The sequence below is a fragment of the Martes martes genome (assembly GCF_963455335.1).
Source record: "Martes martes genome assembly, chromosome: 2".
NCBI lineage: Eukaryota > Metazoa > Chordata > Mammalia > Carnivora > Mustelidae > Martes > Martes martes.
Window position 1 is genome coordinate 70,549,884 of NC_137889.1, and position 26,041 is coordinate 70,575,924.

Genomic DNA, 26,041 nt, shown 5'->3' on the forward strand with positions numbered 1-26,041 from the left:
CAGATGTCTAAATCCAGGAGGCACAGAGAAATCCCATCAAAACCAACAAAAAACACGTTGTACTTTAATTTGTAAAATATGAAGATAAAGAAAAAATCCCAAAAGCAGCAAGACCAAGGAAGTCCCTAACTTATAAGGGAAGACCAGTAAGGTTAGCAGCAGATCTGTCCGCAGAAAGTTGACAGGCCAAAAGGGAGTAGCATGATATATTCAACATGCTGAATGGGAAAAACCTACACCCAAGAATATTCTGTCCAGCAAGACTATCAATCAAAATCAATGACAGATAGTTTCCCAGAAAAACAAAAACCAAACCAGCTCTACAAAAAATATTAAAGGGGACTGTTTGAGTGGAAAAGAAAGACCAAAAGTTACAGAGACTAGAAAGGAACAGAGAAAATCTCCAGAAGTGATAAAAGCTGTAATACAATGGCACTAAATTCATATCTAGCAATAATTACTTTGAAAGTAATGGACTAAATGCTCCAATCAAAAGATTGATTAATTGGAGCATTTAGTCCAATCAAAAGAGGTAAGGTGACAAAATGGATTTAAAAAACCCAAGACCCATCTATATGCTGCCTCATAAGAGACTTATTTTAGACCTAAAGACATCTACAGATTGAAAGTGAGGGAATGGAGAAACATTTATCATGCAAATGGATTTCAAAAGAAAGCTGGAGTAGCAATACTTATACCTGAAAAACTAGATTTTAAACCAAAGACTGTAACAAGAGATGAAGAAGAGCACTATATCATAAAGGGGTCTATCCAACAAGCAGAATTAGTAATTCCAAATATGCCCCCAACTTGGGAGCATCCACATATATAAGTCAATTAATTACAATCAAAAGGAACTCAATGAGAATAATGCAATAACAGTAGGGGGCTTTAACACCCCACTTACATCAATGGACAGATCATCTAAGCAAAAAATCAACAAGGTAGCTGGCTTTGAATGAAGGACTGTAGCAGATGGATTTAACAGATACATGCAGAATTTTATCCTAAAGCTGCAGAATGCACATTCTTTTTGAGTGCACATGAGACATTCTCCAGGCAAAATGACACACTAGGTCACAAATCAGGCCTCATCAAATACAAAAAGATCATACCATGCATATTTTCACCCATAATGCTATGAAACTTGAAATCAACTACAAGAAAAAAATTGGAAAGACAACAAATGCATGGAGTTTAAAGAATATCCTACTAAACAATGAATTGGTCAACCAGGAAATTAAAGAAGAAATTTTAAAAATGCATGAAAACAAATGATACTGAAAACATGATGGTCCAAAGCATCTGGCATGCAGCAAAAGTGGTCATAAGAGGGAAGTATATAGCAATACAGGTCTACCTCAAGAAACAAGAAAAATCTCAAATACACAACCTAATCTTACACCTAAAGGATCCAGAAAAAGAACAAGTGAAACCTAAAACCAGCAGAAGAGGGGAAATAATAAAGACTAGAGCAGAAATAAATGATATACAAACAAACAAACAAACAAAAAAGAACAGTAGAACAGATCAATGAAACCGTGAGCTGGTTCTTAGAAAAAATTAACAAAACTGATAACCCCAAGCCAGACTTATCAAAAAGAAAAGAGAAAAGACCCACAAAAAATCATGAGTGACAAAGGAGGAATTACAACCAACAGCATGGAAATATAAACAACTGTAAGAAAATATTATGAAAAACTATATGCCAAGAAATTGAGCAATCTGGAAGGAATGGATAAATTCCCAGAAACATTTAAAGAAATAGAAAACTTGAACAGACTGATAACCAACAAGGAAATCTCCCAACAAACAACTCCTGGCCAGAAGAGTTCACAGGAGAATTCTACCAAACATGTAAAGAAGAATTAATACCTATTCTTCTGAAGCTGTTACAAAAAAATAGAAATGGAAGGAAAACTTCCAGACTCATTCTACAAGGCCAGCATTACCCTGATTCCAAAACTAGATGAAGACTCCACTGAAAAAGAGAACTACAGGACAATACCCTGATTAACATGGATGCAAAAATTCTCAGTGAAATAGTAGCAAATTGAATCTAACAGTAAATTAAAAGAATCATTCACCACTATCAAGTGGGATTTATTCCTGGGTTGCAAGGGTGATTCAATATTTGCAAATCAATCAATGTGATACACCACATTAATAAAAGAAAGGATAAAACCATATGATCTCAATAGATGTAGAAAAAGCATTTGACAATGTATAGCATCCATTCTTTTTTTTCCATATTTGAGAGGAAATAGTAATTCATCCTCTTACAGAAGACTTTATTTTCACTTCTAATGGATTTAAACTCTTTAAATTAGCAATGTTTAAAAATTCACACATAGAGGGGCGCCTGGGTGGCTCAGTGGGTTAAAGCCTCTGCCTTCGGCTCAGGTCATGATCCCAGGATCCTGGTATTGAGCCCCGCATCGGGCTCTCTGCTCAGTGGGGATCCTGCTTCACCCTCTCTCTTTGCCTGCCTCTCTACCTACTTGTGATCTCTGTCTGTCAAATAAATAAAATAAAATCTTTAAAAAGACACACAATTCACACATATAGAGGCCCCGTCTCAGATTTTAACACATTGAAGACAATCAATAGAAAAACATGTTCACATTTGAAAGGAAATATTAATTCATCCTCTTACAGAAGAAGTTGGTACTGTAAAACATCTCTTAATCTGTTTTAAATATTAGTAATTTATATTAGATTTCTGTTAAGTGCTAACAAGATGACTAACATATATGCCACATTTGGCCATGTGCTTCATGGGCGTCACTTCATCAAATCCTCACAACAAATCATTGAGGTGGGTAATATTGTTCTCTTCACTTGCAGAGAAAGGTGCTGAGACTGGGCTGCTCAACAACCTGCCCAACGAGGCAGGCAAACAACAATGTCAGGATTTGAACCCAGCCCCGGCTGTCCACCTTCTAAACCAAAGCCCCATAAGCATCAGACTCCAATTAAAAACGGAACCACCCACCATGCCAGTCTAAATTCCGAATCCTCTCAAACTTCAGTACCTTATGTTGACTTCCCCCTTATGGCTGGGCTAGGGTAAGCACCCTCTTATGGGGTCCTTCCACACACAACATCCATTTTTGATAAAAACCCTCAACAGATAAAAATACCTCAACATCATAAGGCTATTTTTGAAAAATCCACAGCAAATATCATCATATAAAAGTCTTATATGTGAAGCAGGAGAATATCAATTGAAGTAAACTATGATAAATTAAAGGTGTAAAATATAAATCTAAAGAAACCAATGAAATAGAAAAGTAATTTCTAGCTGTTCAGCAAGCAAATGGAATTGTAAAATCACATAATCCACAAAAAGTTTTTAAAAAATTTTTTAAAGAAATAAAGGGACCATAGAACACATAGAACAAATAGAAATCAATAAAAATATGCTATTTTAAAAGATTTATTGATTTATTTTAGAGAGAGGTGGAGGAGGGGCAGAGGGTAAGAGAGAGAGAAAGAGAGAATCTGAAACAGACTCTGGGCTGACTGCAAAGCCTGATGCAGGGCTCAATCCCAGGACCCTGAGATTATGACCTGAGCTAAAACCAAGAGTTGGACACTTAACTGACTGAGCCACCCAGGCACCCCACAAGATGACATTTTAAAATCTAACCAAACTAATAATAAACTAAATATAAATTATCTAAATAACCCATTTAAAAGCGGAGATTGTCAGATTGGATAAAAAGATAACTATATGCTGCATATAAGAAATCTCTTCATATATAAAGACACAAAACTAAAAAGAAATATCAAATGATTGCATAATCAAAGGAAAAGAGCATTTGCAAAAATATATCACCAATTCCTAATAAAAACTAAGCAACTAGAAATACAAAGGAATTTTCTCAACTTGGTAAAGGACATCTATGAAAAACCCTATAGCTAACATCATACTTGATAAAAATTTTCATGTTTCTTCCCATTTGACATTGTACTGGAAGTTTTTCTTGGTACAATTAAGCAAAGAAAGAAAACAGAAGTCATCCCAATTGGAAGGAAGAAGTAAAACTGCCTTTTTTTTTTTCAGACAATATGATTATCTGTGTAAAAACATGATAGAATCTACATAGTATCTCCTAGATTTAAAAATGAATTTTGAAAGTTTGGAAGATGAAAGGTAATATAAAAAAATCAGCTCTATCCCTATATTATAGCAACTATCAGAAATTACATTTTTTAAGCTTCCATTTAAATTGCATGCATTATTTGAAATAGGGATACACCTGACAAGATATGTGAAACAACTATATACACTGAAAAGTACAAAATGTTGCAGGGAGAAATTTTAAAAGACATAGATAACTAGATAAACTGTGAATGCAGACTATTCTCATTCTTATTCAACATTGTACTAGAGGTCCTAGTACAATAATGTAGGACATTATAAGTTTTGAAAAGAAATGAAATCATCATTATTCACAGATAAAATCATTATTATGCATAGGAAACCCAAATATCTCAAATATATTTTTATTTTTAAAAATTTTTTAAAAGATCTATTTATTTATTTATTTGACACAGAGAGAGAGAGAGAAAGTGAGCACAGGCAGGGGGAGGAAAAGAAGGAGAAGCAGGCTCCCTGCTGAGCAAGGAGCCCAATACGGGGCTCAATCTCAGGACCCTGGGATCCTGACCTGAGCTAAAGGCAGATGCTTAACTGACTGAGCCACCCAAGTGCCCCTCAAATATATTTTTAGAATTAATAAATTATTTTACTCAGGTTCTTAGATACAAAGTCAATTATATATACAAAGTCAATTATATATATATACACATATACAATTATATATATATATACATATATACACATATGTGTATATATATAATTGACTTTGTATCTAAGTCAATTATATATATATACACATATATATACACACAATTATGTATATATACACATACATATATATGTATATACATAATTGTGTGTGTATATATACATATATGTGTATATATGTATATATACGTATATATACACATACATATATGTGTGTGTATATATACACACATATATGTATATATGTTTATACATATATACACACATACATACATATATATGTGTATATATACACATATATACATATATACATATATACATATGTATATATATAATTGACTTTGTATCTAAGTCAATTATATATATATAATTGACTTTGTAAATATAATTGACTTTGTATATATATGTGTATATATATATATTTTAAAGTTTTCATTCAAATTACAGTTATTTAACATACAGTGTAGTATTGGTTTCAAGTGTACAGTATAGTGATTCAACAGTTCCATACAACACCTGGTGCTCATCACAAGTGCAAAAATTATATTTTTATAAATCACCAGGAAATGTTTAGAAAATGAATGATCCCATTTATAATAGCATCAAAAATATCAAGCAACAAAATATGCTCAAACCTCCAAAGGGAAAATTGTAAAACATTACTGAGTCACTAAAGAAAGCAGAGATTAATGGAGTACCATATTCATGAATTAGAGGGTTCAACATTATAAAAATGTCAGTTCCTACCAAGTTGATAAATTGACTCAGTCCAATCACAATCTAAATCTTAAGTCCATTCTTAAATTCATTTGAATATAGAAAAGGCCAGATATAGCAAAGACACTTTTGTAAGTAAAAGGGTAGGTGGGCTTGCTGTATCAGATATCAAGAATTATTATAAAATTATAGAGATACAGATATGAGCAATAATGCAGAGGAAGATGAGTAGACCAATGGAACAGAGCAGAGAGCCCAGAAACAGATTCATCCATTGATGGATACTTGATATGTGTTAGAAGTAGCAATTCTGGACTGTGGAGAAGTACAGTCTCTTAAATGATGCTGGGACAATGGAGTATCTCTAAGGACAAAAGAAAGGAAAGAAAGGACAAAAGTGAGAGGGAAGGCAGGAAACACACTAGACTCTCACTCCATGCAAAGATTGATTCCAGGTGAAATAGTAATGTGAAAAATAAAACTAAATGTTTTCTTAAATTTTTATTTATTTTTTATTTTTTTTTAAAGATTTTATTTATTTATTTGACAGACGGAGATCACAGGTAGGCAGAGAGGCAGTCAGAGAGAGAGAGAGAGGAGGAAGCAGGCTCCCCACTAAGCGGAGAGCCCGATGTGGGGCTCGATCCCAGGACCCTGGGATCATGACCTGAGCCGAAGGCAGAGGCTTTAACCCACTGAGCCACCCAGGCGCCCTGTTTTCTTAATTTTTTAAATTAAAAGAAAAACTGTTTTTAGTTTCAGGTGTGGAATTTAGTGATTAAAATTAAATCTTTTGGAAGTAACTATCTTCTGGACCTCAGGGTGTGGAAGAATTTCTTAAGTCCAAAACCATTAACATAAAGAAAAGATTGATATATTCAAGTATATCAAAGTTAGGAGTTCATTTTTCAGAAGATACTATAATGGAAGTGAGAAGATAAGCCATAAAGATTTTTGACTAGTATTTAAATACATAAAGAGCTCCTTTATGGCCAATAAAGATATGAAGAGACTATCAGTCTCATTGGCAAAAAAAGAAATGCAAATTAACAATGCAAAGCCTCTATTACCCATAAGATTAGCAAAAATTACATAAATCCAACTCTTGGCAATTTTGTGGGGAAAAATTAATTCTCATATGTTGTGATAGGAGTATAAATCATTTTGGAAAATACAATCATTTTGGAAAACAATTTGATGTTATCCTGTGGAATGTTGAAGATATGCATATCTTTTGACCAGTATTCCAGTCCTAGATATTTAACCACAAAAATGTGTGCACATGTTCACTAGAATTCATGCCCAAGAATGTTCATTGCAGTGTTCTTCTTTGGAGCTCCAAATTGGAACAACCCAAATATTCATCAACATTAAAATGGCTCAATTTTATGTGTTCATATGAAGCAATATTATACAACATTCAAAAATGTGAATGAATCTTATGTCAGGGGTTTTGAAGAATTGGTAAAGGTAACAAAGAATGTACCTAATAGGATTCCATTTATTTAAAGTTTTAAACAGGCTCAGGAATGCAATCATAAAAGGTAAAATCATAGAGAAGAACAAGGAAATAAATTATCATAAAAGCGAGGAGGTGTTGTAATTAGAAGACACAAGGGCCAACAGTGATAGTTTCTGCTTGCCTCAAATATTCTAGGCAAAGGGTTCTAGGCAAATGGCCCATGAGGTGATGACAGATATTTCCTTTGCAACCATTAGATAAACTTTACAGATAAGTTTCATGCACTTTTTGCAAGAAGTGTTTGTATAAAGAGAATTCTACTCAATTTTATATTACAGTATTACTAATTCACAGTAGGGGAGTTATAATAACTTTGGAAAATGTTTTGCACTCAAGTATATACCATAAGCCAAACAAGGTAAACCAGTAAAGATTGTGAGGTGATCCTCCTAGATAATTAATATACACAAATACATAGATTTCTAAAGAATTCAAGAGTATTTGAAATAAATATTCTAATGTTTAAATGATTGTTAACAAAAACCAGTACCTATCCACACTAGTGCAGTTTTGTGTACTTAATTGCTTCTTATCCCTTCCAGGACCTTAGTCCCAGACATTCTCCATGGGGCTGCCAGAGTCATGTAGAGAAGTTTGGTTCGCAGAATGGTAAGGAAACTTGATTGGCTTCCTGCAAACAATGCAATGTCCTAAGCCCTACTCTGAAAAGTACTTTTGAAATGATTTTATATTGGTTTAAAAAAACTTCTTTGCAGAATTTTTATAATCCCTTTTCGTTAAAATCCCATTTACTCTCTGCTCATAGACCTAACTATTGTTGTGTCAACCCATTTCCCTTGAAAAACAATAAGGCCATACTCTTGTGTCAGAAAGACAAGGGAAGTAAACCTGCCAATTCAGAGATATCTAGCCTCAGATGTCTCATCCAGTTATTTTCTTGCGGCCTCTTGGCATCTCCTGACATGCAGCACCTCACCTCCAAGGTCACTGAGAAATTTCCTAGATAGATCTAGGTTTACCTGAGACCCTGGCATCAAATGTAATTCATAGGCCCTATAAAGGCTGCCTTAGACTTTAATTCTACATGATCTTCAGCTTGTTCCTACAAACAACTACTACTTCACTCCGTGTCTCAAAGAGGGAGAATCTGATTGGCTTTGAGCCTAGAAATATAAATAAGATGTTGAATACTGTCCTGTGGTCTTAGGTAGAGCATCCATCCCTGTCCAATCAACTATGATGTGGAAATGCTATATGATATGAGATAGAACATGGCCATACATAATCTGCAAAAGCAGTGGGCAGGAACAGAGGGAGTACAAGGTGCAGGGAGGAGAGTAGGCAGGCAACAGATGAAGCAGCTGCACAAAGACATTTTGAGTACAAGCAGGTTTTCAAGAAAGAGAGTAAGTTCAATTTTTGGCTTATTGAGTTTGAGAGAAGCCAGGTAAAATTGTCCAGTTGATAGTTAGATATATAGGAGTCTGCCTTGAATATGAGCCAAGGTCTTGGATTTTTCAAAGGATTATAAGGACGGTCACATGTGAGAGTATAATCATATATACAGGCCCTAAAGATACAAATTACAGAATTAAGACCAACAACTTGCTCTAATCAACAGTATTTTTGGGGGGGGGGGGTCAAACATTTTATTATATAGATCTTATAGGATTTTAAATTGTTCAAATCAAGATAATTAATTTATCTGCATTTAAATAAAATAAAATATCTTTGGCTGCTTAATAGTGTCCTTTCACAGAACGCCTTTTAAGGAAGAAATATATTTCTTTTTAAATTTTTTTTATTTTTATTTTTATTTATTTATTTTTTAATTTTTTATTTCTTTTCAGCATAACAGTATTCATTGTTTTTTCACCACACCCAGTGCTCCATGCAATCCGTGCCCTCCCTAATACCTACCACCTGGTTCCTCCGACCTCCCACCCCTCACCCCTTCAAAACCCTCAGGTTGTTTTTCAGAGTCCATAGTCTCTCATGGTTCACCTCCCCTTCCAATTTGCCTCAAATCCCTTCTCTTCTCCATCTACCCTTGTCCTCTATATTATTTGTTATGCTCCACAAATAAGAGAAACCATATGATACTTGACTCTCTGCTTGACTTATTTCACTCAGCATAATCTCTTCTAGTCCTGTCCATATTGCTACAAAAGTTGGGTATTCGTCCTTTCTGATGGAGGCATAATACTCCATAGTGTATATGGACCACATCTTCCTTATCCATTCGTTCATTGAAGGGCATCTTGGTTCTTTCCACAGTTTGGCAACCGTGGCCATTGCTGCTATAAACATTGGGGTACAGATGGCCCTTCTTTTCACTACATCTGTATCTTTGGGGTAAATACCCAGCAGTGCAATTGCAGGGTCATAGGGAAGATCTATTTTTAATTTCTTGAGGAGTCTCCACACTGTTCTCCAAAGTGGCTGCACCAACTTGCATTCCCACCAACAGTGTAAGAGGGTTCCCCTTTCTCTACATCCTCTCCAACACATGTTGTTTCCTGTCTTGCTAATTTTGGCCATTCTAACGGGTGTAAGGTGGTATCTCAATGTGGTTTTAATTTGAATCTCCCTGATGGCTAGTGATGATGAACATTTTTTCATGTGTCTGATAGTCATTTGTATGTCTTCATTGGAGAAGTGTCTGTTCATATCTTCTGCCCATTTTTTAATATTATTGTCTGTTTTGTGTGTGTTGAGTTTGAGGAGTTCTTTGTAGATCCTGGATATCAACCTTTTGTCTGTACTGTCATTTACAAATATCTTCTCCCATTCCGTGGGTTGCCTCTTTGTTTTGTTGACTGTTTCCTTCGCTGCGCAGAAGCTTTTGATCTTGATGAAGTCCCAAAAGTTCATTTTCACTTTTGTTTCCATCGCCTTTGGAGACATATCTTGAAAGAAGTTGCTGTGGCTGATATCAAAGAGGTTACTGCCTATGTTCTCCTCTAGGATTCTGATGGATTCCTGTCTCACGTTGAGGTCTTTTATCCATTTCAAGTTTATCTTTGTGTACGGTTTAAGAGAATGGTCGAGTTTCATTCTTCTACATATAGCTGTCCAGTTTTCCCAGCACCATTTATTGAAGAGACTGTCTTTTTTCCACTGGATATTTTTTCCTGTTTTGTCAAAGATTATTTGACCATAGAGTTGAGGGTCCATATCTGGGCTCTCTACTCTGTTCCACTGGTCCATTTGTCTGTTTTTATGCCAGTACCATGCTGTCTTGGTGATCACAGCTTTGTAGTAAAGCTTGAAATCAGGTAATGTGATGCCGCCAGTTTTATTTTTGTTTTTCAACATTTCCTTAGCAATTCGGGGTCTCTTCTGATTCCATACAAATTTTAGGATTATTTGCTCCAGCTTTTTGAAAAATGCTGGTGGAATTTTGATCGGAATGGCATTAAAAGTATAGATTGCTCTAGGCAGTATAGACATTTTAACAATGTTTATTCTTCTGATCCAAGAGCATGGAATGGTCTTCCATCTTTTTGTGTCTTCTTCAATTTCTTTTATGAGTGTTGTAGTTCCTCGAGTACAGATCCTTAACCTCTTTGGTTAGGTTTATTCCAAGGTATCTTATGATTCTTGGTGCTATAGTAAATGGAATCAATTTTCTAATTTGCCTTTCTGTATTTTCATTGTTAGTGTATAAGAAAGCCACTGATTTCTGTACATTGACTTTGTATCCTGCCACGTTACTGAATTGCTGTATGAGTTCTAGAAGTTTGGGAATGGAGTCTTTCGGGTTTTCCATATAAAGAATCATGTCATCTGCAAAGAGAGAGAGTTTGACTTCTTCCTTGCCAATTTGGATACCGTTTATTTCTCTTTGTTGTCTGATTGCTGTTGCTAGGACTTCTAATACTATGCTGAACAAGAGTGGTGAGAGTGGGCATCCTTGTCGTGTTCCTGATCTCAACGGGAAGGCTGCAAGCTTTTTCCCATTGAGGATGATATTTGCTGTGGGTCTTTCATAGATAGATTTGATGAAGTTCAGGAATGTTCTCTCTATCCCTATACTTTGAAGCGTTTTAATCAGGAATGGATGCTGGATTTTGTCAAATACTTTTTCTGCATCAATGGAGAGGACCATGTGGTTCTTCTCTCTTCCCTTATTGATTTGTTCTATCACATTGATTGATTTGAGAATGTTGAACCATCCTTGTAACCCAGGGATGAATCCCACCTGGTCATGATGGATAATCTTTTTAATGTGCTGTTGGATCCTGTTTGCTAGGATCTTGTTGAGAATCTTAGCATCCATATTCATCAGGGATATTGGTCTGAAATTCTCCTTTCTGGCAGGGTCTTTGCCTGGTTTGGGGATCAGAGTAATGCTGGCTTCATAAAAAGAGTCTGGAAGTTTTCCTTCTGCTTCAGTTTTTTGAAACAGCTTCAGGAAAATAGGTGCTATTTCTTCTTTGAAAGTTTGATAGAATTCCCCAGGGAATCCGTCAGGTCCTGGGCTCTTGTTTTTTGGGAGGCTTTTGATCACTCCTTCAGTCTCGTTACTAGATATTGATCTATTCAGGTTGTCAATTTCTTCCTGGTTCAATTTTGGGAGTTTATAATTTTCCAGGAATGCTTCCATTTCATCTAGGTTGCTTAGCTTATTGGCATATAACTGTTGATAATAGCTTCTGATGATTGTTTCTACTTCCTTGGTGTTAGTTGTGATCTCTCCCTTTTCATTCATAATTTTATTAATTTGGGCTTTCTCTCTTTTCTTTTGGATTAGTGTGGCCAATGGTTTATCAATCTTATTGATTCTTTCAAAAAACCAGCTTCTCTTTTCATTGATACGTTCTACTGTATCTCTGGTTTCTACCTCGTTGATCTCTGCTCTAATCTTGATTATTTCCCTTCTTACGTGTGGAGTTGGTTTGATTTGTTGTTGATTCTCCAGTTCTTTAAGGTGTAGAGACAGCTGGTGTATTCTGGATTTTTCAATTTTTTTGAGGGAGGCTTGGATGGCTATGTATTTCCCCCTTAGGACCACCTTTGCTGTATCCCATAGGTTTTGGAGTGAAGTGTCTTCGTTCTCATTGGTTTGCATAAATTGTTTAAGTTCTTCTTTGATCTCCTGGTTGATCCAAGCATTCTTAAGCAAGGTGGTCTTTAGCTTCCAGGTATTTGAGTTCCTTCTGAAATTTTCCTTGTGATTGAGCTCCAGTTTCAAAGCATTGTGGTCTGAGAATATGCAGGGAATAATATCAGTCTTTTGGTATCGGTTGAGCCCTGATTTGTGACCCAGTATGTGGTCTATTCTGGAGAAGGTTCCATGTGCACTTGAGAAGAATGAGTATTCTGTTGTTTTAGGGTGGAATGTTCTGTATATATCTATGAGTTCCATCTGGTCCAATGTGTCATTCAATGCTCTTGTTTCTTTATTGATTTTCTGCTTCGATGATCTGTCTATTTCTGAGAGAGGCGTGTTAAGATCTCCTACTATTAATGTATTCATATCAATATGACTCTTTATCTTGATTAATAGTTTTCTTATGTAATTGGCTGCTCCCATATTGGGAGCATAGGTATTTACAATTGTTAGATCATCTTGGTGGATAGTCCCTTTAAGAATTGTGTAGTGTCCTTCTGTATCTCTGACTACCATCTTTAGTTTAAAATCTAATTTATCTGATATGAGAATCGCTACCCCGGCCTTCTTTTGAGGCCCATTGGCGTGAAAGATGCTTCTCCATCCCTTCACTTTCAGTCTGGGTGTATCTTTAGGTTCAAAATGGGTCTCTTGTAGACAACACATGGATGGGTCCTGTCGTTTTATCCAATCTGCAACCCTGTGTCGTTTTATGGGCACATTTAGGCCATTCACATTGAGAGTGATTATTGAGAGATACATTTTTATTGATATTGTGTTATCTTTGAAGTCTTTCTTTCTGTCGATTGTCTCTATATTTCTGTTCAATGCTATTCTTGGGATTTTTCCTCTTTTATAGAACCCCCCTTAATATTTCCTGCAGTGTCAGCTTGGTGGTTGCATAGTTTTTTAAGCCTTGCCAGTCTTGGAAACTCTTTATCTCTCCATCCATTTTGAATGTCAGTCTTGCTGGATAAAGTATTCTTGGCTGCATGTTCTTCTCATTTAGTGCCCTGAATATATCTTGCCAGCCCTTTCTGGCTTGCCAGGTCTCTGTGGACAGGTCTGACGTTATTCTGATGGGCTTTCATCTGTACGTAAGGAGCTTCTTTGTCCTAGCGGCTTTCAAGAGATTGTATCTACAATTATGATTTCTCAATTTTACTATCAGGTGCCTGGATGTTTTTTTGGAATCTATAATCTTGGGGGGAGACCGTTCTGCCTCTAGTACGTGAAGGCTGGTTCCATTCGTGAGATTGGGAAAATTTTCATGAAGAACTTGTTCCACTATATCTTCTAGACTTCTTTCTTTCTCCTCCCCTTCAGGGATTCCAATAATTCTGACGTTGGAATGTTTCATGGCATCATTTATTTCCCTGATTCTGTTTTCGTGGCTTCTAAGCTGTTTGTTCCAGGCTTCCTCCTGATCCTTTCTCTCTACCTGTTTGTCCTCCAGATCACTAATTCTATCTTCTGTCTCAGTTACCCTAGCTTTTAGAGAATTTAAATTAGATTGGAACTCATTGAGAGCATTGTGAACCTCATCCCTGGTGGCTTTCAGCTCTGCCCTAACATTGTGAACATCATCCCTGGTGGCTTTCAATTCTGCCTTAATCAATTCCGTTTGGTCATCCATGGCTTTCTCCAACCTAGCTATTGCCCGGATAATTGTTAGCCTGAATTCTCTTTCCGACATATTGTCTATGTTGATAGCCATTATCTCTGTTGCAGAAGGCCCATTCTCTGTATTTTTCTTCTGTTGGGGATTCCTCCTCCTAGTCATTTTGGTGAGAGATGACTGAACAGAGGTAGCTGGATATATCGACTGTGGTGCAGTCAAGGTGCACCCTGGAACACTTCTGAGCACTCAGGATTCCCCACCCAAACGAGAGAAAAAAGAAAAGAAAAAGAAAAAAGAGAGAGAGAGAGACAGAAAAAAAAGGGAAGATAAAAGAGAAGGTTCAGCCCAAATTGGCCCCAAGGTAAGATTTATGAAGTATACAAACAAAAACAGACAAACAAAAAGACTGATAAAAGTATGTGACAAGAGAAAAATATATATATATATGCACAAAAAAAGTAAGAACCTCGTCAAAAAGAACCCCAAGTGTAAGATTTATATGCTATCAGGACAAACACAAATACACAGAAACACTGGTGGAAGAAAAAGATGGGAGTGTGGTTATAGATTCTCAGTGTGGGCGAGGAAGGTTATTTTGATTCTTCCTGGATGTATCTTGATATCTTTGTTAAAGGACTCAACTTTCCTAAGATAAAGGGGGATTAAAAATTGGTTCACCTATAGGGGTAGCATTGATTGGAGAAAGGGGGTTACCTTGAAGTTTAACTCTATATGAATATTAGAAAATAAAAATAAAAAAGGAATAAACTGGACTAAACTAAACTAAAATTTTAAAAAAAATTTAAAAAATAGAAAAGCAAAAGAAAAACACAGGTGTATGTATCAAAAAGTTCAGGTTAGAAGTTTATTATGGAATTTGATGTACTGGACATCTCACTGTGATGGCAAATAGGTTAAAAAATTATCTATATAAAAAAAGAAAAAAAATGAACCAGAATAGTGGGAATGAGTTAAAAATAAAAGTTTTATCTATGAAGTAGTGGTGGTTGTTCTCTTGTAGTCTTTTTTTTTTTTTCTTTCCTGGTTTGTTTTCTGGGGGAGGGGCCTGCCACGTGGGTTTTCAGTCAATGATGTTCCCTGAGTTAAGTCCTCCCGCCCCCCTCAAGGGGGTGGGCTCTGAGGAAACCGGTTTTTTCAGGCTTTTGTTCTCTGGAGGTTTTTATGTTTGTTCACTTCTTTTCTCTCGCCTTGACAGCTTTGATGGTTTTTGGAGGTTTAGAGGAAAGCAAACTGCACCCTGACCTCCCTCTCAGAGAGAAGCCTCAGTCTGCTCCCCTGTGGGTGCTGCATAGCCCATATAAATTCCCCCTTGGCTGCTGGCAGAGCAGGTTCCTAGTTGTGGTCCCTGGGGACACAGGATCTCCTGCTTATACGCAAAACCACGGCAGCGGCAGCTGTCTGGACAGCTCCAGACCGCCAGAGAGGTTCCAAGCAGTGATCGCACACTGAGATTTTCCCGGTGGCCCGGGCTGGGAGTGCCTGGTCTTTCCGGGTCTAAGAGTGCCGGGCTTGCACGCACCTCTCCCAGGGGAGGGTGTGGGGCGCGGGTCCCAGAGCACCAGGCTGGGCCTTCGTGCACCTCTCTCAGGGGAGGGTGTGGGGCGTGCGTGTCTCAGGCTGATAGCAAGGTGCGCATTCTGCCATCTGGAGCGGCTCCCAGCCTCTCATGGGAGCCGGACTCCATGCATTCTTGGGCGCGCTGGCGGCTCAGGGACCAAGACCTGGTTTCTCTGCCACACTCTGTCTGGCTCAGCACCAGGGGAGGCTGTCCTGGGTCCGGGGACTTAAGCCCCTGTCCCTAGCCGCCCCGATTCCCACAATTTCCCCCCGCAATCCTTTGCTCTTTTTGAGTGCTTTCAACCAGACTCCAAGTTAATGCTGGTCCCCAGACACAGGGCACTCTCGTATTGGGGTATTCCTTTCCAATCAGTCGCCTCTGGTGGCTCCCTCCCCCTTTTGTTTATCTTCTGATATCAGTCCGATGTTCCCACTCCGCTTTACCTGCCCACTGGCGTCTTCTGCCCCTGTAGAGATCCAGACGTGTATAATTCTGATCTCATGCTGATTTCATGGGTGATCGGAGTTCTTTAGTAGGTAATCAGCTCACTTTAGGGTACAGGTTGAAACGGTGCCTCCTCCTACTTCCCCACCATCTTGTCTCCCCCCTCTAATCAACAGTATTAATCATGTTCAGGCAACCAGATTTGGGTATACATACTTACGCTTGTGAATATAATGTACTAAAATACAAAATAAGTGGTTGTGTATGCTAATTAAATATTCTTGCTGGGCATGTAGTGAGAACATCTGAATCCCAGGCTTGGTTTAGCCACTTGATTGACTCAGTTGACCTAACTCTGTTATTCAGCTGCCAATTGAGATGCTCCCTGGAGGTCTAGTGGTTAAGATTCTGCGGTCTCAACTGCCAAGTGATTCCCAGGATGATTTTATCAAAAGAAAAAATATCTGTGGGAATGTTTCATAAACTGTAGCTCAGCAAAAATGTTAGTAAATTTATCTCTCTTTAAAAAAAATTGTTTCAATCACTAAAGACCTTTGTTTTGTTCCCATTTGAACTTTTCTTTTCTAGGTATAAGAATGAGATTTTGAGGAGTTAGAGAAACATTACCTTAGCCAGGAGCAATGAGCAATGCTATCTTTCTAAACACATTCTCTTGGGGCGCCTGGCTGTCTCAGTCAATTAAGCATCTGCCTCTTGATTTTGGCTCAGTTTGTGTTCTTGGGGTTCTGGGTTCAAGCCCCAGGTGGGGCTCTGTGCTCACAAATCTGCTTGAGGATTGTCTCCCTCACCTTCTGCCTTCCCCCAAAAATAAATAAATATTTTAAAAGTAAAATAAAAATATTCTCTTAAGAATTGGTGTCACACTTTAAGGCAAGACACATTGGAGCATTAACTGCTCCTTCTGAGGACTGAGTTTTAAAAATATATAATTCTATCTCCAGAGGGGAAAATTGTAGATCATATTTACCCGGTAAAAATAAATTTAAAGCAAAGTACAGTTTCTTAGAATTGTGTCTGATAGTCTATATCAAGATTTTGAAATGTACATTTACTGGATTAAAAACACCATTATAATTATTTAATTATACTTAAATCATGGTTCCCAATAATTAGAAAGGAAATCTGGCATAATGGGTTTGTTTTTTGTGATAATTATAGTAATTTTGTAAATTATTCAAAAGAAATCATTTTAGAGAATTAACAATAAAATGTTGATTTTGTGTGCTGAATCATGAATGTAGGCAAGATTATGGAGTATCTTAGCTTCCAAGGTAAATTTGCTTTTGCACTTAGCTCCTTAGTTGTGGAAATTCTAAACCTTGAATGTGTCCAGGAATAGAGTAAGCAACACAGTCTTTCATTTATCAAAGCCTCACCATTAGCACTGGAACATTTTTTTCTAATTTGAAAGGAATGCAGGACTCTTATGTGTGTAGTTTATTTCATTTAGGAGGGAGATCATTTTCTTCCATTTTCCAAATTTCCAAATCAAATTTCACAGCCATTACCAATATTACTTTAAGGTAAATAATTGAACTTTCTTGCTAATATGGATTGTCTGGTATCTATGGCTCTGGAACAGAGTATGGTCAAAACCAATTTCAAAATGATTTAGACTTGCAGAACTGCAAGAAGTTAAGAAATGTGACCTGTAAATATAAACCCACCTATTGTTCTTACATCCAGCAAGGGAGCACAGAGATGGACAACCTGTTTTCTAAGGTTACATGTGGACCTTCTCAAATGTTAATTCTCCCATTTCGTGCTTTAGGAATCTGTACTATCCACAATGGTTTTACGTAGAATATTTTTTTTTTAAGATTTTATTTATTTATTTGACAGACAGAGATCACAAGTAGGCAGAGAGGCAGGCAGAGAGGAGGGGGGAGAAGCAGGCTCCATGCTGAGCAGAGAGCCTGATGCGGGGCTCGATCCCAGACCTGAGCTGAAGGCAGAGGCTTAACCCACTGAGCCACCCAGGCGCCCCAACGTAGAATATTTTTATCTATTTATTTGTGGAGTGGCAAAGTTTTCCAAGAGGATAATTTTTTACTCCTCTCATTGTTACTATATCTTTAAAGTGAAATCAGGAACAGATTAATAGGGATGTCTAAGTTAATAGGAATCAATAACATAATTTTTGCAGTAGAACTGGTATTTTAAAAGATCAACATTGAGAAATAAGGCTCATTATCAGCACTAGGTACAGAACCTAGATAAAACAGGAACTCAGGAAATCCTGTCTTTTCATATTCAAATAAAAATGGGTTGAGTCCTCATTCCAAACACTGTGGAAAACCCAACATGCATTTTCTGGGATTTCTGGGAACACACATTTCCTCTGATCAACTCTTGACCTAATTTCCCGTTTTGATTGGTTCCAGTTTCCTTCTCTGTTTTCTTATGATTGCCTTCTTTTTTCTCCTCCTACTTCAATTTCTTTTTCCTCCTTCCTTCTTCAACTTTTAAAACTTTATGAAATAACTCATAAATATGGAATATATGTAATTTGCAGAATTTATAAAGCATAAAAATGTAATAAACACCTATATACTCAGCTTAAGAAACAAAATATTGCCATTATAATTAAACCCACATTGATCTTTCCATATCACATTACCCATCTCTACTCCAGAGACAACTATTCTCCTGAATTTTGTCATCTTTCAAATTTGCAGCTTATACGCTGATATCTAAAATATGTATTATATTGTTTGGCTTGTTTAGAATGTTTTTTAAATTTTTATTTTTAAATTTGACTTTAAATTATTTATTTATTTATTTATTTATTTATTTATTTATTTTTAAAGATTTTATTTATTTATTTGACAGACAGAGGTCACAAGCAGGCAGAGAGGCAGGCAGAGAGAGAGGAGGAAGCAGGCTCCCCACTGAGCAGAGAGCCCAATACGGGGCTTGATCCCAGGACCCGGGATCATGACCTGAGCCGAAGGCAGAGGCTTTAACCCACTGAGCCACCCAGGCACCCCTAAATTTTTTCACTTAAATTCAATTTAGGTAACATGTACTGCATTATTAGTTTCAGGGGTAGAATTTTGTGATTTTTAGTCACATATAACACCCAGTGCTCATTACATCAAATGCCCTCCTTGATACCCATCCCCCAATTACCCCATCCCCTACCCATCTCCCTTCCAGCAACCCTCAGTTTGTTTCCTAGAGTTAAGAGTCCCATATGGTTTTCCTCCTTCTCTGTTTTCATCTTATTTTATTTCTTCCTTTCCTATATGTTTGTCAGTTTTGTTTCTTAAATTCCACAGTTGAATAAAATCGTATGTTATTTGTCTTTGACTGACTTATCCTGCTTAGCATTATATCCTCTAGTTCCATCCATGTCACTGCAAAAGACAAGAGTACATCCTTTTTGATGGCTGAGTAATATTTCACTGCATACCACAACTTCTTTATGCATTCATCTGTTGATGGACATCTGGGCCCTTTCTATACTTCGGCTATTGTGGACATTGCTGCTATGAACATTGGGGTGCAGGTGCCCCTTTGATCATTTTTGTATCCTTTGGATAAATACCTAGTAGTGCAATTGCTGGGCTGTAGACTAGCTCCATTTTTAATCTTTTGAGGAAGCTCCATACCGTTTTCCAGAGTGACTGTACCAGCTTTCATTCCCACCAATGGGGTAAGGAGGTTGCCCTTTCTCCACATCCTTGAGAACACCTGTTGTTTTCTGACCTGTCAATTTTAGCCATTCTGACTGGTGTGAGGTGGTCTCTTACTGTGGCTTTGATTTGTATTTCCCTGATGCTGAGTTATGTTGAGCATTTTTTCACGTGTCTGTTAGCCATTCATATGTCTTCCCTGGAGAAATGTTTGTTCATGGCTTCTGCCCATTTCTTGAATGGATTATTTGTTTTTTGGAGTGTTGAGTTTGTTAAGTTTTTTATAGATTTTGGATACCAGCCCTTTATTTGATATGTCATTTTAAAATATCTTCTACCATTCCATAGGTTCCCTTTTAGCTTTGTTAACTGTTTCCTCTGCTGTGCAAAAGCTTTTTATCCCAAGGGAAGAAAAAAAAAAAGCCTTTTATCCCAATGAAGTCCCAATAGTTCATGTTTGCTTTTGTTTCCCTTGCCTTTGGAGATGTGCCTAACAAGAAGTTGCTGCAGCTGAGGTCAAAGATGTTACTGCCTGTGTTCTCCTCTAGGATTTTGATGAATTCCTGTCTCACATTAAGGTCTTTGATCCATTTTGAGTTTATTTTTGTTATGGTATGGGAAAGTGGCTCAGGTTCATTCTTTTGCATGTTGCTGTCCAATTTTCCCAGCACCATTTGTTGAAGAGACTGTCTTTTTTCCATTTGACAATCTTTCCTGCTTTGTCAAAGATTAGTTGTCCATAGAGTTGTGAGCCCATTTCTAAGTTCTCTATTCTGTTCCATTGATCTATGTGTCTGTTTTTGTGCCAGTACCATACTGTTTTGACGATTACAGCTTGAAGCCTGGAATTGTGATGCCTCCAGCTTTGCGTTTCTTTTTCAAGATTGTTTTGGTTATTTGAGGCCTTTTTGGTTCCATACAAATTTTAGGATTGTTTGTTCTAGCTCTGTGAAAAATGTTGGTGATATTTTGATAGGGATTGTGCTGAATGTGTAGATAGCTTTGGGTAGCATAGCTATTTTAACAGTATTTGCTCTTCCAATCCATGAGCATGGAATGTTTTTCCATTTCTTTATGTCTTCCTCAATTTCTTTCATGAGTGTTCTATAGTTTTCAGAGTACAGATCATTTACCTCTTTGATTAGGTTTATTCCTAAGTATCTTATGGTTTTTGGTGCTTGTTTTCAATGTTGTATAAGTAATACCATATTGTATTTTTACCCTATAATTTGTTTTTAAAATTTTAATATTTTATTCATGATATTCATCCATGGTGATGAAAGTGACTGGAGTTGATTCATTTTACCTGCCAAAAAGTATCCAAATGAGGGGTGCCTTGGTGACTCAGTCAGTTAAGTGGCTGCCTTTTTTTTTTTTTTTAAAGTGGCTGCCTTCATTCAGTTCATGATCCTGGGGTCCTGGGATTGAGTCCCACAACAGGCTCCCTGCTCAGCCAGGAAGCCAGGAGTCAGCTTCTTTCTCTCCCTCTTTCCCTCCCTGTCATTTGTGCTCTCTCTCTTGCTTGCTCTCTCCCTTTCTCAAATAAATAAATAAGATATACACACACACACACACACACATATATATATATATGAATATCAGTTTAATTTTGCACTGTCTTATCAATGGATATTTGGAATATTTCCAGTTTGTCCTTCTATTACAAACAATGGTGCTCATATACATTTTCTGATAAATACATGTATCAAGAATTACCATTCTAGGAATGACTCAAACTTACAAGATAATGTCAAATTACATTCCAAAGTATTTACATCAATTCATACATTTTTCAATGCTATGACTTCCTATTGCATCACATGACCAATACTTACTATTGTCACTATGCCCAGTCTGAACTTTTGGCCATTCTTTTTTTTCTGCCCCTTTTACTTTCTCCTTTCCTTCTGGGACTCTCACTGTGTATATTATTGTACTGACTGTATCTGCACTGTTCACTTTTGAAAAAATTTCACAAGTAAAAGTGAACATACAATACAGGTAGTATATCAATAACTTATAAAACTAGTATGAGAGTTAAAAGACAAAAATAGTAAAATTAATTATATCTGAAAAATCAATTAAGGGACTTACAAAATAAAAAATGTAAAATACAACATATACATAAAACATGGAGAAGGAGTAAAAATGTAGTGCTTTTATAATGTATTCAATCTTAAGCAGTCATCAACTTAATATAAACTACTCTATATTTAATATTTTATATATGAACCTCATGCCAACTGTAACCCCCAAACCTGTAACAGATTCACAAAAAATAAAGAGAAAGTAATCCAAGCATAACCCTAAGGAAAGTCACCAATCACAAGGGAAGAGAGCAGGAGAAGAAAGGAATAGGAAAGAGCTACAAGAATAACAAGAAAACAAGGAACTTTCCAGAACGCTCAGTGAGACACGGAGGAACGGCAGCTGCCTGAGCTGTGCCCAGCAACGTGCTCTTTCCCACTCCCCCACACCAGCCTTGGCCCTCTTGCTTGCTGTAGAAAATGGTGTAAGAAACACTTACTATGACATTTTGGGGGTCAAACACAATGTGATGAGAAGAATTGAAAAAGGCCTACAGGAAACTGGCCTTGAATTACTACCCTGATAAGAATCCAAATGAAGGAGAAAAGTTTAAACAGATTTCTCAAGCTTACAAAGTACTCTCTGATGCAAAGAAAAAGGAATTATACAAGAAAGGAGGTGAACAAGCAATTAAAGAAGGTGGAGCTGGTGGTGGTTTTGGCTCCCCATGGACATCTTTGATATGTTTTTTGGAAGAGGAGAAAGGATGCAGAGAGAAATGAGAGGTAAAAATGTTGTGCATCACCTCTCAGTAACCTTGGAAGATTTATATAATGGTGCAACAAGAAAACTAGCTCTGCAAATGAACGTGATTTGCAATAAATGTGAGGGCCAATGTGGTAAGAAAGGAGCATTCTAATGTTGTCCCAATTGCCAAGGCACTTGAATACATATAAGAATTCATCAGATAGGATCTGGAATGGTTCAGCAAATTCAATCTCTGTGCATGGAGTGCCAGGGGAACAGGGGAGTGCCAGGTCCAGGGGAACAGATCAGTCCTAAAGATAGATGTAAAAGCTTCAATGAAAGGAAGATAGTTTGAGAGAAGATTCTAGATGTTCATATTGACAAAGGCATGAAAGATGGCTAGAAGATAAAATCCATGGTGAAGGAGACCAAGAACCAGGACTGAAACCAGGAGATATTATCATTGTTTTAGATCAGAAGGATGATGCTATTTTTACTCAGCAAGGAGAAGACCTTTTCATATGTATGGACATACAGCTGTTTGAAGCACTGTGTGGTTTTCAAAAGCCAGTATCTACTCTTGACAACCAAACCATTGTCATCACCTCTCATCCAGGTCAAATTGTCAAGCATGGAGATATCAAGTGTGTGCTAAATGAAGGCATGCCAGTTTATTGTACACCATATGAGAAGGGTTGTCTCATCATCAAATTTAAGGTAAACTTTCCTGAGAATGGCTTTCTCTCTCCTGATAAACTCCTTACTGGAAAAACTCCTACCTGAGAGGAAGGAAGTAGAAGAGACTGATGAAACAGGCCAGGTAGAACTGGTGGACTTTGATCCAAATCAGGAAAGACAGTGCCATTACCATGGGGAATAATATGAGGATAATGAACATCATCCCAGGGGTGGTGTTCAGTCTCAGACCTCTCAATGGGTCCAGTGAATAACACTGCTGGCATTTTATTTGTAGTAGTGAAAGAGTGAAGGACTATAATCATAGCTCACTACTTGCTATTGTTTTTGTTTTAATATTCAACTATAGTAGTGTTTTAAAAGTTAAATGAAGAATAAACTCAAATATAAAAGCTGACTTTGTCCTGTATGTATGATGACTTCAGTGTACAAGATAAGTTTAATATTTGTAAAAACTACTTAAAAAAAAACTCCCCTAGCATTTGTTAGACCATACCTTGTAATTAATTTCAGCTCTATGTATCTGAAGCAGCTCAGACTGAAATGCTAGATGTATGTATTGACTTCAGTGTATGACTTTAAAAGAGATTGTAACAAGAGACAATGAAGGACATTACATAATGATAAAGAGTTTTATCCAATGAGAGAATATAACAATTGTAAATACCTATGCACCCAAATTGACTCACCTACATACATAAACTGAATATTAATAGACATACAGAGAGAAATTGACAGCAAAGAATAATAGTAGGGGATTTTAACACAGCACATATATTGGTGGATAGATCATCCACAAAAAGTCAGTGAGAAAACAGTGGCTTTGACCAAATGGACTTAAATATATACAGAAATTCTATCCAAAGCCAGCAAAATGCACATTCTTTTCAAGTGCACATGTACATTCTTCAGGATAGATCATGTTAGGCCACAAAACAAGTCTCAGCAAATTTAAGAAGATTGAAATCATATCAACCATCTTTTATGACCACAACAATATGAAACTAGAAACCAGCTATAAGAAGAAGCTGAAAAAACATAAACAATATGCTATTAAACAAATAATGGGCCAATGAAGAAATAAAAAAAGAAAATAAAACATACAAGCAGACAAATGAAAATGAAACACAATGCTCCAAAATCTTTGAGATGAAGTGAAAGCAGTTCTAAGATGAAATTTTATAGCAATACACACCTACTTCAAGAAACAAGAAAAAAACTCAAATAAACAATCTAATATTATACCTAAAGGAACTAGAAAAGAAAAATAAAGCCCAAAGATAATAGAAAGTAGGAAATAATGAAGATCAAAGTGGAAATAAATGAAATAGAGCTGACAAAACATAGGAAACTCAATGAAACCAAAGCCTATTTCTTTGAAAAGGTAAACAAAATTGATAAACATGTAGCTAAACTCATCAGGAAGAAGAGAGGACTCAAATAAATAAGATCAGAAATCAAAGAGGAGAAATAACAAGTGACACCACAGAAATACAAAGAATGATAAGAGACTAACACAAAAAATTATATGCCAAAAAATTGGACAACATAGAAGAAATGGATAAATTCCTAGAAATATACAATCTTCCAAAACTGAATCAGGAAGAAATAGAAAATCTGAATAGCTAATTCCTAGTAGCACTCTTTTTTTTTTAATTAAATTTTTTATTTATTTTCAGCGTAACAGTATTCATTGTTTTTTCACCACACCCAGTGCTCCATGCAATCTGTGCCCTCCCTAATACCCACCACCTGGTTGCCCCACCCTCCCACCCCCGCCCCTTCAAAACCCTCAGGTTGTTTTTCAGAGTCCATAGTCTCTCATGGTTCACCTCCCCTTCCAATTTCCCTCAACTCCCTTCTCCTCTCCATCTACCCTTGTCCTCTATATTATTTGTTATGCTCCACCAATAAGTGAAACCATATGATACTTGACTTTCTTTGTTTGACTTATTTCACTCAGCATAATCTCTTCCAGTCCTGTCCATGTTGCTACAAAAGTTGGGTATTCGTCCTTTCTGATGGAGGCATAATACTCCATAGTGTATATGGACCACATCTTCCTTATCCATTCATCCGTTGAAGGGCATCTTGGTTCTTTCCACAGTTTGGCGACCGTGGCCATTGCTGCTATAAACATTGGGGTACAGATGGCCCTTCTTTTCACTACATCTGTATCTTTGGGGTAAATACCCAGCAGTGCAATTGCAGGGTCATAGGGAAGCTCTATTTTTAATTTCCTGAGGAATCTCCACACTGTTCTCCAAAGTGGCTGCACCAGTTTGCATTCCCACCAACAGTGTAAGAGGGTTCCCCTTTCTCTACATCCTCTCCAACACACGTTGTTTCCTGTCTTGCTAATTTTGGCCATTCTAACTGGTGTAAGGTGGTATCTCAATGTGGTTTTGATTTGAATCTCCCTGATGGCTAGTGATGATGAACATTTTTTCATGTGTCTGGTAGCCATTTGTATGTCTTCATTGGAGAAGTGTCTGTTCATATCTTCTGCCCATTTTTTAATATGATTATCTGTTTTGTGTGTGTTGAGTTTGAGGAGTTCTTTGTAGATCCTGGATATCAACCTTTTATCTGTACTGTCATTTGCAAATATCTTCTCCCATTTCGTGAGTTGCCTCTTTGTTTTGATGACTGTTTCTTTTGCTATGCAGAAGCTTTTGATCTTGATGAAGTCCCAGAAGTTCATCTTTGCCTTTGTTTCCTTCGCCTTTGGAGACATATCTTGAAAGAAGTTGCTGTGGCTGATATCAAAGAGGTTACTGCCTATGTTCTCCTCTAGGATTCTGATGGATTCCTGTCTCACGTTGAGGTCTTTTATCCATTTCGAGTTTATCTTTGTGTACGGTGTAAGAGAATGGTCAAGTTTCATTCTTCTACATATAGCTGTCCAGTTTTCCCAGCACCATTTATTGAAGAGACTGTCTTTTTTCCACTGGATATTTTTTCCTGTTTTGTCAAAGATTATTTGACCATAGAGTTGAGGGTCCATATCTGGGCTCTCTACTCTGTTCCACTGGTCCATTTGTCTGTTTTTATGCCAGTACCATGCTGTCTTGGTGATCACAGCTTTGTAGTAAAGCTTGAAATCAGGTAACGTGATGCCACCAGTTTTATTTT

The 26,041-nt window shown here is 37.0% G+C and overlaps 1 pseudogene across 1 annotated transcript; it reads left to right on the forward strand.

Moving 5' to 3' along the window:
- The first annotated feature begins 2,905 nt into the window (after positions 1 to 2,905).
- On the forward strand, positions 2,906 to 23,156 carry LOC308338281 (dnaJ homolog subfamily A member 1-like; annotated as a pseudogene). The gene is made up of 2 exons: positions 2,906 to 3,069; positions 21,836 to 23,156. The product of its transcript is annotated as a dnaJ homolog subfamily A member 1-like (transcript).
- The last annotated feature ends 2,885 nt before the right edge of the window (positions 23,157 to 26,041 follow it).